This window comes from Bubalus kerabau, chromosome 11, assembly GCF_029407905.1.
Source record: "Bubalus kerabau isolate K-KA32 ecotype Philippines breed swamp buffalo chromosome 11, PCC_UOA_SB_1v2, whole genome shotgun sequence".
In the NCBI taxonomy this organism is placed as follows: Eukaryota; Metazoa; Chordata; class Mammalia; order Artiodactyla; family Bovidae; genus Bubalus; species Bubalus kerabau.
This window is the reverse complement of record NC_073634.1, coordinates 68,933,500-68,953,031: the sequence shown is the minus strand read 5'-3', so window position 1 is coordinate 68,953,031 and position 19,532 is coordinate 68,933,500.

Below are 19,532 nucleotides of genomic sequence, written 5' to 3'. Positions count from 1 at the left end.
GCCTTTCTGCGCACATGTGGTTACCGAGCTCTCCTGACTTCAGGAATGAGAAATATGCAGTCTGGGAAGGAACCAGCCTTCTCCCTTAATTGTCCTGCTTTTCTCTTCTTGGAGTTTCTGTCCACAGGGAATCAATCTCCAATTGCTTTATCCTGGGGCAGAGCAGGGGTGGGGAACATCCTGCCTCAATATATCCGTAACACCTAATTGAAGTACAAATAGCCTAGGGTCAATAGTTTGAAAAATGTATTACATTAGGTCACTTGCCCTGATAAAAATATCATTATCCCTGTCTTTGAGAAAAAAGGACATGCTTGAGACATACTCTTGAGACACACTCTTTATCCTTAGGCAATACTGTGAGTCAGGAGCCCCGGTGAATCAGAACTTGAAGTTTAACAATCATGGGAGTTTAAGTTCCTCATTGGATCAATGGGGAAATTGAGAGTCAGAAGATTTCACTAGTCTGCCTGTAGTTACATGGCTTGTGGGAGTCAGATGAAACGAAAACTCGGTGATACTGCCTCACTCTCTTAAATAAAAGGATGGGATATGTGCTGACCAGCAGTCCTGCAATTGAATGCACTTTATTTAAAAACACAAGCAGGTGTGCCACAAGGAACTCCCACTTAACCTGCTGGTCTCCAACTCCTGCTGTGAGAAGCATCTCCACACTAAAAAATAGGAGGGTATTTTGAATAAGCAAGAGGCATTGGAGGTTTCTGGATCTGGTCCTGATAACAGGTTGAGATTGGCCCTGAAAGAGCCAGAGTATACCGGTGATGGCACTTTGTTTTCTTATGAGCCCCTCTTTCCATTTTCTTTTGCCTTAAAGTCAAGTTATAGAAAAACTAGGCAGGGTGCCTTGGTTTGGGCCAAATGACCTGTGTAATAGCAGTAGTTACAATTGATTCCAGAGGACACACTCTCTTTGCTTCTTTCATTTCAATGTTATGAGGCAAATAGAAAGAAGAATGAATATTTGGAGCAGGGAGTGAAAAATCACCAACTGTTTGTTTGAAAAGGCACCAGCACAGATGCGTGAGCCCTTAACGCAGGGCAGATTAAAGCACTTTTGACATGTCTTACAAACAAGATCAGACACTGCAATTCTGAGAGCATCAGTAAAAGATGTAGCATTGAGCATTTTCAGCTTTAATCACAGGTGATGATGAGGGTCTTGCTATTGTTCAGTATCTGTCATGCAGCAGACTGGCGAGTCTTCCCTGGCGGAATGATGGAAGGGGCTGAAATCATAAAACAATGGTAGCCAAGTGCTGCTTCAGGACAGCCATCCACTGTTGTTGAAGAAGCTGAATTTAAAAGGGAGGAGAGTGTGTGCAGTGGTTCTTTTCTGTTTAAATGTCCCGTTTCATGTTGTAGTGTTGATTTTAATTCAGTTTGTATTTAATAGAGGACGAGCTAGTTTGATTCCAAACAGGATCAGGTAAGTGGCTAAGGAAGGTCTGAGCTGATTTCAGTTAGCAGAGACTGGCCAGAGATGGTTTCCAGAGTACCCAGGCGAGCAAGGAGCACATCCCTGGACCCGAAACACCATGTCCTACTGCCTCAGCTGGTCCTGGCCTGGCAGGATGGGAGACCTCTGGGAACATAGTGTGGTGTGGGCCCAGGGCTGGCAATTGGCTACCCCTCCACACTAGAGGAAGCCGGGGCTTCCAGGTGAGGTGAGTCCTTGAAAATTGATGAAGCACAGGATCCATGTTGTTCTGCAATGGAACCGTGTCTCGAGAGTCCTTTGTTTAAGTGAGCTTCGGGTTATACAATTACAAGGAGGATGAAATTTTGCCTCATTTGTCAGGTATGCCTTTCCCCTGTTTGGAAATTAGGCTATTCCTCCACTCCAGGGGTGTAGCGACTACTCAATGTTATCTAGTTTTTAAACTCAGTGTCCCCCAACCCCCTCTATTTTAAAAAAAAAAATGGCTCCATCTGCTTTTTATTCAATATTTTGAATTTTGCCTACTAAAATACTTAAAATATTATTTGTGTTCTTAAATTTATGAAAAGCCAGATGAGCTTATACAAATACATATTTCTCCTTAGACAGAGAGATGGTTATTTGCTTAAGGTATAGGAGGGGAAACTTCAAAAGACTTTGGTTTGCCTGCAAACTTTATAACCCAGAATTTTTAAAACATCCCCAAGTACCTCTCCCATAGTTCCCTGCATCCTCCAGCTACAAGTGGCGATGGGGTGCTCCCCTGAAATTTGCCTTTTAGCACAAACAACATTAATTCCCCACCTGGATATATCACTAATGCTTTCTTTGTTCACAGGTTTTTTTTTTTTTTTTTTTTTAAACCCAAGCCAGAATCAAGACCGTTCTGTTTTTATTTCTAGATTTTATTTTCTTTTCAACCTCTCCGGCCAGCCCTGGGAGTTGCCATTGGTCATTAACTTCAAATCAGCAAATGGCGTCTCTTCATTCAGCTCATTTTTTCTCTTAGGTAAAATCCTGAGCCTCAGGTCAGCCTGAAAGTACTAGTGAGTACTTGCTTAAAATCCTCAAGTGAAATATAGAAATTCCCCATTTCACACAATAACCACCAGCTTCGGTCTCTATATTTTGGAAAAAAAGACTAAAACAGAAACCCTCTTTTTAATGGCTCTGGGTAATTTAGGATCTCTAATTTTAAGTAGATCTGTGTCCATCTGTATTACAGTGTATTTCAAATGATTCCAGGCCAGAAGACAGTAGTTTTGTGGAGGAAGTCAGAGCACCTTTATATTAGGATTGCTGTTTAGTTGCTAAGTTGTGGCTGACTCTTTTGTGACCCCAAGGACTGTAGCCCATCAGGCTCCTCCGTCCATGGGTTTCTCCAGGCAAGAATACTGGAGTGGGTTGCCATCTCCTTCTTCAGGGGATCTTCCTGACTTAGGAATCAAACCCACATCTCCTGCAGTGGCAGGTGGATTCTTCACAACTGAGTCACCAGGGAAATCCTTATATTAGGATAGAATTATTGTACTTTGCAAAGTTGCCTGCTGTAATATTTGGAACATACTTATATTAAGATATTGTTATCTGAAATAATATAGTATTTTAGTACCTGAAATTCTAATGTAACTGTGCATCCTGTGTTTTGACTGGAAACTCTGTATTAGAACAAAGGAGTGAGGCCATTTTATGTGACCACTACAGTGAGAATACGGTCCAGCACTGGGTCTTCCATGTGAGGAGGTCATATCAAGAGAATAATCTGTTCAGGTTACATTGAACTGCAGGGGCAAAATCTAATCCAAGTTTCTAGATCAGGGTCTAAGAGACCAGGCTTTGCAACAAGTACAAAATGAGATAAGAAAAAAAAAAGACAGATTAAAAATAAATAAAATAAAAATCCATTGTCTCATGGCATACAATAAAACAAAATACAGATAAAAAAAAAAAAAGCAGATCTAAAATCAGGTGACCAGATTTCACAGTTTTCTCTCTGAGGATGTTCGGATGTTCTCTATTACCCATGCATGTCTTTCTTCCTTTATTCTTCCTAAACTGCCCATAAAGATGGATGTGATTTGCTATCCAGCAATGCTTTAGGAAGTTGAGCATTAATGAAGAAAATATGGCTATCTGTCCTGGCTCAGGACCTTCTCAGTGCTTAATGTTAACCAGCTTCTCTCCTGGTTAGTATTAAGATGGTGTTGCAGGCCCTCTCATGCAGCCAGCACTTAATGCACATAACAGGCTTGCTAAACCATTAAGGAAATAGGCATGGACCCACAAATCTGCCACTATGCCGTCCTGACTCCTTGCTTTAGACCGCCATGCTGCTGGGGGAGGGCAGATACTTCTGTGGAAGGTGGGACACTGGGCTAGAAATCCGGAGACCAGGGACACACGGGCCCCTGCTTCCTAGTTTATTTTTCAGTTTGCTTGCTCTTCAATTAGATTAATAATGATCCTTGTCCTTCCTGTATAAAACAGTAGATGTAAGAAGCAGGCAAGCCAGTGAATGTGCAAGTCTCTTGAAATGGACAGAATACCAGATGAACACAAGAGAAGGCTGTTTCCCTTTGCTAGTTTCTGCTGCTCTCTTCTTATTGGTGGGATGGCCACAGGTCCTGGTTTGCCCAGGATGGTCTAGATTTATGCCTGTTGACCCAGAATGAGTATTAATAGCATCTCTTTCACTCACAAAAACATGGAAGAGGCACTATGATGTCACTTGAATTATGGTAAATGTGTTTGTGAATCCCAACCTAGGGTATACTTGACCACAGAGACAGAATACTGAAATTAGCACTTGGGGAGTTTGACTTGTTGGAGATTACACAATTGCAAAGCATCTGGGGTAAGTCTTCACCTTCCAATTCCAAGGCCAGGGCTCTGTTACTATACCCAGTCCCACTTGGACCTAGAAAGCTGATAATGAGGTCCCAGATAGAGATTGGGGTGAGAATATCATTTTCTTTCCTTCTCATGATCTCACAGGATAGGAATCCTCAACATCAGCCCTGCTGACAATTTTGGGTGGGATAATTCTTTGTTTGGAGGACTGTTCATCCCACACTTCTACCCTCTAGGTGCTGAGAGCACCCCTGCCATCTCCAGCCATGACAACCAAAAGTGTCTCCAGACCTTGTTAAACATTCTCTGGGGCCAAAATCATGCCTCTTTGAGAATCACTGTTCTTGGATAAAGGGATTCCTAGGAGAAAAAGTTGGTTTCGGGCACTTACTTGGTAGTGGTCATAACTGGACTTGGAGGAAGTTGCCAGTTGTATAGTTACAGCTCCAAGCCATAGACTTAATACCAATGACAATCACCACTAATATTTTGAAAGCCCTTTATATTTACCAGAAGCATACTATGCTTTAGACAAGGTTGCCTGGTCAGCCCTGGGAAGGAGGGAGATCTGCTGTGGTCATGTGTGTGTCACACCGCACATGTGCTGGGCAGCACCCCCAGAATCTGGAGAGTAGAAGGGATAATTATGAGTGGGGCTGCTTATCTCTATGTAAGAGTCAGACAGATCCCCAGGGATGATGTACTCACCACTGGAAGGATGTTTATGAAGACCAGAAGAGTTCACTGGTGATGAATGAGTACATATCTCACACTGAGAACCCTGCACAGTCTGAGACCCATCCTTGTACATGAAGGCAAGAAATTGATGCTGCTTCTTTTTAAATATATATTTTTATTAATTTATTTGGCTCCCCTGGGTCTTGGTTGTGGCACATGGATCTTCAGTCTTTGTGGTGGCATGTGGGATCTAGTTCCCCAACCAGGGATCGAACCCAGGCCCCCTGCAATGGGAGCTCGAAGTCTTAGCCACTGTACCACCAAGTAAGTCTCTGATTCTGTTTCTTAATAAAATACTTTACATCCTGTCTAGAACTTTCTCTGAGCCCTGTTCCTTCTGAACAAGGATGTCTTCATCTTGCACCCAAGCAAGGTCAGTTCAGTTCAGTCACTCAGTCGTGTCCGACTCTTTGTGACCCCATGAATCACAGCACGCCAGGCCTCCCTATCCATTACCAACTCCCGGAGTTCACTCAAACTCACGTCCATGGAGTCAATGATGCCATCCAGCCATCTCATCCTCTGTCGCCCCCTTCTCCTCCTGTCCCCAACCCCTCCCAGTATCAGAGTCTTTTCCAGTGAGTCAACTCTTCACATGAGGTGGCCAAAGTATTGGAGTTTCAGCTTCAGCATGAGTCCTTCCAATGAACACCCAGGACTGATCTCCTTTAGGATGGACTGGTTGGATCTCCTTGCAGTCCAAGGACTCTCAAGAGTCTTCTCCAACACCATAGTTCAAAAGCATCAATTCTTCGGTGCTCAGCTTTCTTCACAGTCCAACTCTCACATCCATACATGACCACTGGAAAAACCATAGCCTTCACTACACGGACCTTTGTTGGCAAAATAATGTCTCTGCTTCTTAATATGCTATCTAGGTTGGTCATAACTTTTCTTCCAAGGAGTAAGTGTCTTTTAATTTCATGGCTGCAGTCACCATCTGCAGTGATTTTGGAGCCCAAAAAAGTGAAGTCTGCCACTGTTTCCACTGTTTCCCCATCTATTTCCCATGAAGTGATGGGACCAGATGCCATGTGATAGCAAATACTGACTCTGACTATTTACCCATTCTTTTGCAAAAGTACAGGTTTTAAGTTTGGGATCTTTGTCAACCAGTATTTAGTATACTTTGCGAATGATGAGCTCTTGGTGGAATTAGAACTGTCTGTTGAGTGTGCTGTATTTTCATTTTCCTTGTAAAATCAGTGACCTCCATTCTAAAATATATTTGTTAAGCAAAAAAAAAAAAAAAAAATCACCTACCTCTCCTCTTGGAGAGCAGTCTGATAGCTTGCTTTAGAGAAGTGTGGACACTGTGATTCTTCCTGTGTGATTGTTAAACCACGCCCAAGGCTCAGGGGCAGAGGCCGAGGTTACCACTGTTTATCCTTTTATGCCTAAGAATCTGGGGCAGGGATGAACATCAAACTTCAGTATAGTCCTCCTATTGTAGCTTGAATTCTAGATTAGGGGAGATAAATAGAAGAAAGAAGTGATTCCTTGGAGGCATGATTATTGACAGGAAGTGTGTTTGGTCACTCACTCGTGTCTGACTCTTTGTGACCCCATGTACTGTATCCCACCAGGCTCCTCGTGGCCTTGGGAATTCTCCAGGCAAGAATACTGGAGTGGGTTGCCATGCCCTTCTCCAGGGGATCTTCCTAACCCAGGGATTGAACCCAGGTTTCCTGCATTGCAGGCAGATTCTTTACCATCTGAGTCACCAGGGAAGCCCAAGAATACTGGAATGGGTTGCCATGCCATCCTCCAGGGGATCTTCCCAACCTGGGAATTGAACCAGGGTCTCCTGCATTGCAGGTGGATTCTTAACCAGCTGAGCTATCAGGGAATTATGAATAATTAACATGGATATTAACCAATATCAGAAAGAACAATGATGAATCATTGTGTTTTGGAGGGAAGTTCAATTGGGAAAAAACAAGAACCATGGGACACCAGTGAGAGATACTTCAGCATATCACAGAATTTTCTAACTTTCAGAAGTGTAGGACTCGACAATGGAAAAGCAGCATCTTGCTCAATTTAGCTGGACACTTGATTGTCAGTTATGAAGAATCTCTAAGGTAGGAAATTCTAACAGCTTCTTTTTTTTTTTTTTTTTTTTTTTGGCTAGAGTTAGCATCCTCAAATACTAAAATAATTGTTGTGTGCATGTATGCATGCTAAGTCACTTCAGTCATGTTCAACTTTATGTGACTCCCCCAGGCTCCTCTGTCCATGGAATTCTCCAGGCAAGAATACTGGAGTGGGTTGCCATGCTCTCTTCCAGGGGATCCTTCCCCACCCAGGGATCACACCAGTATCACCTGCATTGCAGGCAGATTCTTTACCTCTGAGCCACCAGGGAAGCCCAAAATAGTTGGTGACCAGGGATAAAGGCTGTGAGTACATATGGGAGAGACAGTGAGATTTCTCTGGAGTGACAGATGGAGTTATGGTTCCAGGGATCAGGTAAGGATTTGGACTTTGAACCTACAGAGCCCCACTGCAGTGTTGCCATGGAGGGATAGTGGAATGTGAAACAAGTACCAGGGGGCCCTCAAGCCAAACTCTTTCAGCTGAATGAATGAGCTAATTCTACCATATCAGCCAGTAGATGTGTCTATCTCTTCCGATTATTACCTTGGCCATCAGACAGTTCTGCTACATTACTCGACTGTACTGCCGAGAGGGAACTGACAGTATTAAAACGACTCCATTGCTTTTATGAACTGGCTCTAGGAGACCTGAGTCCATTTCCATTACTGAGATGTGTTGTGTGCCTAACCAAATGCTTTTGGAAGCAGATAATTAGGCATTGCAGGCTGTGACAGTTTAAAGAAGATATACAGTGAGGTTGCAGTCTTGATCTGTGGCTCTGTGAAATGTCCTCTCACGTGAAGACCACGCTTACTTTCAAAAGTGCTTCTGGGATTATTTCAGTTGCGAGTTTGGAAAAAGGGGAAGACTGCCTTTCTGGAGCATACACTACAGTAAAAGCAATGGCAGTATTTAAAATCTGAGAGGGAACCAGTGAGAAGTTCTGAGAAATTCCAGCCACACTCACCCCTGACCCGGGGGAAAAAAAAATCACACCTTTATCATGTTTTAGAAATCAGGGCGTCGCTTTTGAAATTTTAACCTTCTTATTCTTAAATACCAGTGCCAATACACATAGTTTGTATGTGCTGATATAAAGCATATTTGAAATCTGAAAGCATTTAAGAGTTAAATAACACAAGACTAGTATCTGGAATAAATTACTGAAAATGCTGGTGTAAAGGGAACACATTTACAACACCTTGTAAGACCCCAAAGAGAGCCCTAAAGAGTAAAAAGTCTTTTCAGATGAAATATATCCATGGCCCAGTGATGATAAAGGGGAAAGATATAAGGAGACCTTTCACAGACCTTCCCAGGTGGTCAGAAGTAAAGGTGGGGTGATCACTGACCCCACATCTGAGTGAGATCATGAGCACTGTCCTTTGAGATTCCATCATTGCTTGCAGAAGGTGCTAACTCTGGGATGGCCTTAGGAGAAAGAGAGTCGATAGCAATAGGAAGCCTGTTTCTGGCAGCCAGTTTTCAGAAGCTCATTTCTAGACCTATGTCAACTGACAGTCAGCTAGGACCTTGATACTCAAAGTGTGGACTGTGGTTCAGCACCACTTGGTGCTTTAGAGATGCAGATTCTCAGGCTTTCCCCAGACCTGCTGCATCAGAGTTGACATCTTAACAAGATTCTCAGGTCTTAACAAGATCCTCAGGTGATTTATTTGCACGTTTAAGTTTGCAACCTGTTGGGCTCTCCTACAGATTCTCTGGGAACAGAAGTCATGTCATTTCATCATTCTTTTACATATCTATGTATTTAATGAGCATTCATTGAATGTCTACTCTGTGCTAGGCATGAGGCTAAGCCCTGGGAAGACAGGGCTTAAAGAAAGAAAGACAGGATTCCTGCCTGCATCATATTTTATGCTTTGAATTTCTTTAACAAATGACATGTGTCTTACAGACTGTCATTTTCTGAAGTACTTCATGTATATTGACTCATTGATCCTCTAATAACTCTGTGGAACAGGTACTATCTTTTTTTTTTTTTTTTTTACATTTTAGAAATAACAGAATGGAGACACAGAGAAGTTAAGTAACTTTTCCAAGGCCACACAGCTTGGAAGTGACAGAGCCAGAATTTGAATCCAGAGAGTATGGCCTCAGAGTCCAAGCTCTTAACTGTGATGTTATACCAGCAAAAACTCAATCCCCTGTTTCCAACCTGTGATTTTGCTTTTAATAGACACAATGCTAGTGATAGTTAAAAACTTCTCTGGGGTGGTCAGGGAAAAGGTTTGTGAGGAGATGACTTTTTTTTTTGGCCTTCTCATGTGGCATGTGGGATCTTAGTTCTCCAACCAGGGATCAAATCTGTGTCCCCTGCAGTAAAAGCACAGAGTTTTAACCATTGGACCTCCGGGGAAGTTGGTGAGGAGGTGATATTTAACCTGACGGAGGCACAGGACCCAGTCATGGAACTGGGGGAGCACCTTCAAAGCAGCATAAATAACAAGGGAAGGGGCTGGAAGTAGAAAGGATGTGGTCTCTTCTCAGAATCACCTGGAGACATCATAACTGGAGCATGTAGGTGGTGAACAAAGATGTTAGAGGTGAGGTTGGGGAGGTGGAAAGAGTAGATCTCATGGGGAGATAAGCAGGGTAAATGAGGGAGGGGATGGAGTTGGGATAGTATTCCATTTGACCTGGGAAGCCAGTGAGGGTTTAAGCAGGAGAGTGAGGCAATCTGACTGCTGATTTGAGAGTGGAGATCTGTGTGCACTAGAGGAAGCCAGTGTAGAAGCAGCAGAAGCTAAGAAGCTGTCCAGAGTCTACCTGGACTCTGCTGGAGAGATGGCAGTGCTAATGGGCACAGACAGCGGAGCACAGACTCGAAGAGGAGAATACGCCACCCCAAATAAGTTTCTTTGACACGCGATTTATTTTGAGCTGGTTGTTCTTGAGAGCCAGCAGTCACAGGAGAAAACAATAGTAGTGAAAACATATCCTTTTGTAAGGAAAAATTCCACTTAGGAAGGAAATCTCAATTTATAAGTCTGCCTCCCTCCCTGTCCCAAGAAGCGAATGACTTTAAATCGCTAGAAACACTTACTAGTGATGAAGGCACCTGCTTCAGTCTGCATAACAACCATACCCTTGCTTCCTGTGCTTTTTCTGGTCACCTCTCAAGTAACTGACCTCCTCTCTCTCCCCAATATCTTTCTTTTGTCTTGAGCTCAAGGTGGTGACTTGGACTATTTTGGCAAGTTTATTCATTGTTTCTGGGTATCTTCCATGTATCCATGAAGTATATACATTAACAAAATTCTGTTGCTTTACATCTTCTTAATCTTTTATTACAGGGCATCTCAGCCAAGAACTCAGAAAGGTGGAGGGAAAATTATTTTTATTCTCCTACAGATTCAAGATCTGATTTGGAGACTGGACTAAAAGGAATGACTCCTTGGACGTGTGTGTGTGTGTGTGTGTGTGTGTGTGTGTGTGCGCGCGCGCCCGCGCGCACTGTTAAAAGATAAACTGAAAGTGAAAGTGAAGTCACTCAGTCGTCTCCGACTCTTCGCGACCCGATGAACTGTAGCCTACCATACTCCTCTGTCCACGGCATTTTCCAGGCAAAAAGGGAACAACTCCTTGGACACGTGTGTGTGTGTGTGTGTGTGTGTGTGTGTGTGTGTGTGTGTTTATGTGCTGTTAAAAGATAAACTGAAGCATATTACATTTCTTAGGAGTTTATTTGAGCAAGAACTGATTTGAATCAGGTAGTACCAAACCAGAGGTGACCAGCAGCACTCCACTGACAGGAATTGGGGAGAGAGTTTTATAGAGAAAAAGCAGAGGCAAAACAAGAAAATTGTTGATTGACTCTAGTGTGAAGCCTACTTGGCTGTTTGTGATCTGTTGCCCTTGGGTTCTGATTTCATAAGCTTGAAATCTTTACTTAGGCTTAGATTCTGCATACGTGGCACCTACATTATTATTATTAGCCACATGGGTCTAATAGCTTCCTTGTTAAGTTAATTTCACAATGCACATGTGGATATGTGTCAGTGTGTGTGCATTAGTGTGCATAGGGAGGTGTTGGTTAAAGGGAGGAACTGGATTATGTCAGGGTTTCCAATTTGAGCACATTGCTTACACAGCTCTGCTATCTTCTATGATAAGGAACACTGGGGATAGACAGGTTTGTATGAGTGGAATCATGCACTCTTATGGTGTATTCAATCTGAGATGCTGGTGGGGCTTCTGAGTGGAGATGGCAGAGCAGCATCTATATCTTTCTAGCTTTTAATTCTGGATCTAGAACAGAGTTAGCACCATCAGTATTTGTTGAATGAATTTCGGGGAGGAAGACCTCCTGGTAGGAAAAACTAGACAGCTCCCTAGGTGTTTACTACTTGCAAGTCACTCTAGCAGAGATCAAAGTTTTGCTTTTATAGTTAAGAATGACTTAAAGATGTAAATAATCACCACTACCATGAACAAACGAACCGCAAGTGTTGGAGAGGTACATCATTAATTTAGTTTACACTAAGGTATTTACATGACAAACACCAGAACCTTCTTGAGAGCAGACTTCTATAAGTGCCTTGGAAGTGGGTTTTATTTAATAGAGCATCTACAGTGGCTGGCACAAGTGCTCAGTGAATGCCATTTTGAATGTGATGTCTAAAATGTATTTTACTCAACGCCAGTGCTGTTTCATTAAAGTACATTTTGTGACTACAAATTCTCTAGAGAATGTGAACATCGTCTGAAAGTCGTTCACTGCCTACAAGCATATCATCTGCACCCCATAAATTGTTGTTTTAGGTTCATCTACTCCATGACTTCATCCATCTATATCAGGGTCACAGAGTTATTATCCTACACTGAGATGTACAGAAAAACTTTAGTTTCCAAATTTGTAGCCTGGTTCTAACTTAGTCCATGGGTAGATGATCTCTGAGTTATTATTCAGATTCCTCCCTACCCCTCACCCTCTTTATTTATTTATTTTTTAAAATTTTGTCTGTACCAGGTCTTCATTGTGGCAAGCAGGATCTTTTAATTGTGGCATATGGGCTCTTAGCTGTGGCATGTGGGGACTAGTTCCTTGACCAGGGATGGAACATGGGCCCCTTGCACTGGGAGTGCAGAGTCTTAACCACTGGACCATCTGGGAAGTCTCTCATTCTCTCTTAAAATGGTGTCAGAGTAAAGGAGAAAGATCTTCATCCTTTCAGGAAGAAGGGTCGCCCCATGATTCGCCTTGGGTGGGTGCTGAATGATGTTTGCTGAGATCAGGTTTAGCTGACTACTTTCTCCAGGCATTTCTGCAGCTGATGAATTTGTGATATGTGTCATAGCTCATGGTCCAGGTTTCCTGATTGTCTCTGCTTCCATAGTTCACTTCAAGTCTTCCAAAGGGTTCCTGGATCAAATCATACACCATGGACCTTACCTCCTGCAAGGGCTCCATGGCTCTGCATTCAAATTCTATGACACAGGCACATGTAACTGCCTGCTGCTCCATCCCTGTGGCCTTTCTTCTTCAGACCTCCAAGAGGAAAGAGAGAGTTTTTTCTTGCCATTTGGTCATTTTCCTCAAAGTGGTCCATGTCTTCTCTATTGCAAAGAGGTTGAAATGGAGAAGAAGCTTGAGGCATATGGAAATGTACCTTGGAAAGTATTTTGAATAGATTTGTGAAACATATTTGGAGTCTGAGAGTGCTGATGAGAAGCCTGAGGTGGTGTAAAATAAGGTCAGGGGAAGTCTCAAGATATTCTTGATAACAAAGTGCATCTATCCAAAAGTGAGAGAATTGGCCCCTGGAGAAAAATATCACATCTCTTTGTTCTTTTGTTGTCATATGTTCTTCATTGGCAAAGAAAAGTCTTCCTTCTCTATGAACATTGAGCGGCGTGTCTAGGAAAATGAAACTGAGTCAGTTGAGCCAGTACCCATGGAGCCTTCTGTGTATCCCACATTCTGCTTAGTGCTGCGGAGGAGCAAAAAGATGAAAGGCACGTTTACTAGCCATGAACAGGCTTCAAACTTTTTGGGGATACACGACCCACACTTGGGGCTTCCCAGGTGGTGCTAGTGGTAAAGAACCTGCCTGCAATGCAGGTAGACATATGAGACATGGGTTTGATCCCTGGGTTGGGAAGATCCCTTGGAGGAGAGCACGGCAATCCACTCTAGTATCCTTGCCTGCGGTGCAGGCAGGCAGAGAGGTGTGGATGGGAGAGAGCAGAAGGGGGTGGGAGGAAGGGTGTGGAAGGGAGGAAGGCCTGGGGAGCACCAAGAACTAAGACCTTGAAGTGTAACTGCCCCTCTAGCTCAGCTGCTAAAGAATCCGCCTGCAATGCAGGAGATCCCAGTTCGATTCCTGGGTTGGGAAGTTCCCCTGCAGAAGGGATAGCCTACCCACTCCAGTATTCTTGGGCTTCCCTGCTGGTGGTTCAGCTGGGAAGAATCCGCCTGCAATGCGGGAGACCTGGGTTTGATCCTTGGGTTGGGAATATCCCCTGGAGGAGGGCATGGTAACCCACTCCAGTATTCTGCCCTTGCCTGAAGAATTCTCATGAAGAGAAGAGCCTGGTGGGCTATAGTCCATGGGGTCCAAAGAGTCGGACACAACTGAGAAACTAAGCATATATACATATAACTTAATCACTTAGTTGTCCTCTTGAAACTAACATATTCTACCTCAATAACATATTGAGGTTATTGTACCTAAATATGTTATTGAGGTACAACCTCAACAACAATATTGAGGTTGTACCTCAGTAACATAATTGTACCTCAATTGAAAATATGAAAAAAGTGAAACATCTCATTAATAATTTTTAAAGTATTGATTACATGTTGAAACATTATTAGCTTGGATATATTAAATTATATTATGAAAATCAATTTTCCTGTTTCCATTTTATTTTCTTAAAAAGTGGCTATTAGAAAGTTTAAAATTTCATTTGTGGCTTGCATTAAATTTCTATTGGATCCTGGGAGAGAGAAAGATGTCAGGCAAGAGATTACCTAACTGAAGAAATGGGTGCATGTAGACTGTAGGACCCCCACTTCTCAAGGGGGATTTTTTTATATTAAAAAAACCCACAAAACTTCTACAGGAAAGTAATTGCTCATCAGTACTAAAAGCAAGTAAAAGTTCAGTAATATTTCTAAAGGAACTGTTATCCTATGGGCTTCACACAAACACCAGCAGTTATATTTATATATAAGTAAGACATATATGTAAGACAACCTTAGTGTATCGGAAACTGTGGTCCCTTGTGCCCACCTTGAGGTCCCCTTGGTGCCTGCAACTGTAACTTTGGAGCTGCATCTGGGTGGTCCTGATGGCAAAGTTGGCCAGAGAAAGCTGGCTTTGTTGGGTAGACCCTTGAGCTTCAAGGGTAGGAGTCAGGATTTTATCTCCTGGGCAGCAGGGAATCTTAAATCCCCTCCACTCTTCCACCCTTTCCTTGCTTGTCTAACCGGTGTAGCCTTTGGAGGAGCTATTATCTTTTGCTAACTTTTACAGTTCCTGCAGCTTGGATATTGCTGGAAGTGCCCTTGATATCCACTTCCACTTGAGGAAACTGAAGGGGTTTCTAAAAGACAGGGTCGAACTTTTCAGGGTGTCCTCAGACCTCTTTTGGAATCACTGTGGATTTGTGGTCAAGTCTGCAGGCTTGGATGACAGCTCTGGAACTTCTCTTATCTTGTAGCCTGTGACCCTGCTACCCTCTTGTCTTCTAAGTCACTTGAAATCCTTTTCCAGCTTATGCTAAATGTCTGACTTAATTGTCAATGTCCAGCCCCTTCCTGAAATATCCGAAGTGTGAAGCATCCAACTCACCTGTCAGATAGAAGATAACCATGACCCCTTGTCCAAAACCTGCTGTGTTTGAGTCTGTTCCCCAGGAAGCAGGTCTGTGTGGGGCAGTCCTTGTGGTAGCAAGAGACAGGATGCTACTTGGTGTCATCTGAGGTTGGTGATAATTATAGTCAATAAAGCCCATACCCGAGGGGTTAAAAGGAGACATAATAAACTTGAGTAACCTTGCTACTGTTTGGGACACAGAGATTTATTTTCTGGATTCCTCAAGCCTTTCTCAGGAGATTTTGTCCTGTAAGTCTTCGCTGACAGATTTATCCTGGACTCCTGTCATCAGCGGCTGTTTTCTCACTAAGCAGGTGGAAGGCAAAAGCCGGGGAAGGGAACTGCCAGCTGAGAGGTCGTTTGTGAATTGGCGCCGTGGAGTGGACATAAATTATATGGATTCTGCAAGGCCTTAGCTATTGCTCTGGCCTCGGCCTAGGTTTTTTTCTTTGTGATGGTGCTTGCCACTGGCTTTAGCATTGTTGTCTGCAGAGGTAATTAGAGATTTAGGCCTTGCTCTTACAGAGACAAGAGGCCATCACAGTTCTCTCCCAGGAGGGAGGGTTCAGTTACACCCACAAAAACAGGCCAGGAGAAATCCCATGATCCTGGGCTTTCTGACAGCATTTCCAGGAACACTTGAAATTACTGGACACACCCACTGCTCTCCTTCTGCCGTCACCACCACCCATATCCAAGCAAAGATTCCTGTTTGACTTTGGTTCAGCTCCAAGGCTTTTGTAGGGTGGGAGTGAAAGGATAAAGACAACAAGGGGCGAAAGGTAGAAAAACCATGGAAATTCAGTCTTGTGCTGTGCTTAGTCACTCAGTTGTGTCCAAGTCTTTGTGACCCCATGGACTGTTGCCTGCCTGGTTCCTCTGTCCATGGAATTTTCCAGGCAAGAATACTAGAGTAGGCTGTCATTTGCTCCTCCAGGTGATCTTCCCGATCCAGGGATCAAACATGTGTCTGTTGCATCTCCTGCATTGGTAGGTAGATTCTTTACCACTGCACCACCTGGGAAGCCTTAGTCCTAGAGAAACCTTTAAAGATATCAGGTCCAGTGTTTTTTCAGCCTTTCTTTTGCCATGGAATTCTTTATCCAACAGGATTATTATAGTTAACATTTGTTGAGCTTGTCCTAGAAACCAGGGAGTGAGCTAAATATTTTACACGTTTGACCCTCAGGCTGCACAAAAACTCACAATGTAGATAGTGTGATCATTTTTATTTTCCAAACAAAGGAACTGAGGCACAGATGTTCAAAAACACATGTGAGGTCACACAGTTAGGTGGGGCTGGGATGAGACCCTGGAAACTGATGTCAGAGCTAGTGGAACCCAAATGGAGCATGGTGGGGCTGTCCTCTGTGTCACCTCTGTGCCCTAGTGGGGGAATAAAATGAAAGAAAATCAGGGAGCTGCACTTGTTGGAACTAGGGTGGGGTACAGCCCAGACCTGATCCTTCACCAGTTACCCTCTTACCCCAGGGCTCTTAAGAGGAGCCAACTTCCTGATTTAATCAAGTTCTCCCAGGTTCTTGGCTGATGAAGCTGAGAAGTTATGTTTGAAGGTGCTGGGCATTGCCCCAAGGTCACATAAGCCCATTGGTGTCAGAACCCAGTTATCCTGCTTCCATGGCCAATGCCAGCCTGAAACCCCCAAATGCAACACCAGGACACCTGCCTGCACCTGAAATCCTGTTGTATACATTTCTCAGAGCTAAGAAGTGACCGGGTAGGCCAAGTCCAAGGAATAACTAGAATGTTCTATGGACCTATACAATTAGGTTCAGTTGGGAAATGGCACCAGACCTTGCACATCCCTGCCAAGAGCTGATGCGACAGTTTCCACAAAGCCTGATTTTAAAAAACCTTGTCCACAAAATGCCTGAGGGTCTATTCTTAGAATTTCTCCACCAGTTTCAGTTGTTACCAAGGCAGTGTCCTTCAGGGTCTAAGCTAACCCATCCTCTCTGCCTTGTTGACCCATTGGATCTGGGTTCTTTTGCTTTGCTGTGCTAAGAGCCCTTCTAGGAGAGCTATTCCACATTTTTCTAAAGAGGAATTCACTGCCCTTGTTTTCCTCCTTTTAGTGGGTTCCACTTCTCAAAGAAAGGGATTTGACATTTTTAATTTAAACTGGCACCCCATCCAGTACTCTTGCCTGGAAAATCCCATGGATGGAGGAGCCTGGTAGGCTGCAGTCCATGGGGTAGCTAGAGTCGGACACTACTGAGCAACTTCACTTTCACTTTTCACTTTCATGCATTGGAGAAGGAAATGGCAACCCACTCCAGTGTTCTTGCCTGGAGAATCCCAGGGACGGGGGAGCCTGGTGGGCTGCCGTCTATGGGGTCGCACAGAGTCGGACACGACTGAAGCAACCTAGCAAGGAACTTCAACTGAAGCTCCAATACTTTGACCACCCGATGCAAAGAACTGAATCATTAGAAAAGGCCCTGATGCTGGAAAAGACTGAAGGCAGGAGGAGAAGGGGCCAACAGAGGATGAGATGGTTGGACGGCATCACCGACTTGAGGGACATGAGTTTGAGCAGGCTCTGGGAGTCAGTGATGGACAGGGAAGCCTGGCATGCTGCAGTCCATGGGGTCACAAAGAGTCAGACAGGACTGAGCGACTGAACTGAATGAACTAAAGGAACGTAAATCTGCCCTGAGGTTAAAAAGGTGCAGGCAGTCCTATTGAAATTCAGCCTTAGTTACTTATTCATGTGCCCACTATGGGGGTCCAAAGGGTTCATGCCTGAGCAAGTCTTCCCTCCTCTGGGGAGGAAGCAAAAGTGCCCCTCAGGATGCAGGGGTGGAAAGTTACCTGGGGGAATGGTTGATGTGCTCTCTCTCTCTTTTCTTTTTTGATGTTTATAGAAGCTCCATTCAGAATTGCCAAAATTTGGAAGCAAGATATCCCTGATTGGGTGAATGGATAATTAACCTGTGGCATATCCAAAGTCACAAATTTATTCAGCACTTAAAAAAAAAAAAAAAAAAGAAACTTGCTATCAAGTCATAGAGAAATCTAAAATGTGTATTAGTAAATAAAGAACTCAGTTTTAAAAAGTCACATAAGGATTTCTCTGGCTTGAGACTTCGCTTTCCCATGTAGGCGGTGCAGGTTTCATCCCTCGTCAGGGACCTAAGATCCCACATACCTCGGGGTCAAAAAACCAAAACATAAAATGAGCAATATAGTAACAAATTCAATTAAGATCTTAAAAATGGTCCAGATTAAAATAAACTTTAATAAATAAAATACAAAGGCCACATACTGTAAGATTCCAGCTATATGACATTCTGGAAATGGCAACACTATGGAGACGGTAAGAAAAAAATCAGTGATTGGCAAGTGTTGGAGGGAAGGAGGAGTGTATAGGTAGAGCGCAGAGGTGTTTTTAGGGCAATGAAACCACTCTGAAGCATATTAAAATGGTGGGTATATTTGTCCAAATCAATAGCATGCACCACACCAAGAGTGAACCCTAGTGTGAACAATAGACTTGGGGCAGTAATGAAGGATCCGTGTGGGTTCATCAGTTGTCGGTTGGTTCTCTTTTGTAGCCCCAGCCTCTGTTCTCAAGTATGGATGTTGTCTTCCCTAAGACTGGATACAAGGATCTAGAAAGAAAGGCTAAATGGCTTTTATATCTTTGAAAGGAGGGATTACTTTTTTTCCAAAGCTTTTAAAATGTCTTCCTTGCACCCAGGGCTGGTTTCATGGGCAGGTGACCCGAGTAATTGTATAAGTTACCGAGCTCAGAAGGGCTCCTCCCTTGAGTTAAGCTCCACAGTCACCATCTTGAATTCTTAATCATTTTTGAACCTGGAGTCTGGCATTTTTCTTTTGCACCAGGCCCTGCAAATCATGTTGCCTGTCTTGTCTACAGCCCACTTTGGGATATGTGTGTTTGTAGTGAAGGCAGGGTAGAAAAGTTATGTTTGTAAAAGAGTTATGCCCCATTTTTGTTTGCAGCTTTTTTTTAATAATAAAACTTGTTCTATCATAAGAATACACATTTAATTTTGAATAAAAGAATCTGTACTATATGAGAAGCATGTGGTTACACTGAATTCAGTATCTCACCTTTGTAAGTTAAAAAAACTCATCTTTTTTCAGTGCCTTGTGCTATTTTTGGCTTATAGATCCTGAGACTCCAACGTATGACCTTTTCTAACCAGTGCTTGCCTTGCTGGCAGTCAGGTTACCATGGATCAGGGCCCAGATACTTCATCTGTTGTTTTCCCCATGGGTACAGAATGAGACATCCTAATGAAGTAAGGAGTTTCAGTTTTGTTTATCATCCTTCTACTTGATAATAATTAAAATAAATCATCAAATTACTTAGAAATTTCAGGTCATTACATTCAAAAGACCCAGTGTTATTTTTCAAGGTAAATGCTGAAAAATGCCAACATCATAACAAATTAGTTTATCCATATAATCTTTGGTAAAGTCATAGTAAAATATATATTGAGTATTTGAAAGAAGACATTAGAAAGTAAATATTCCACAATATAATTATA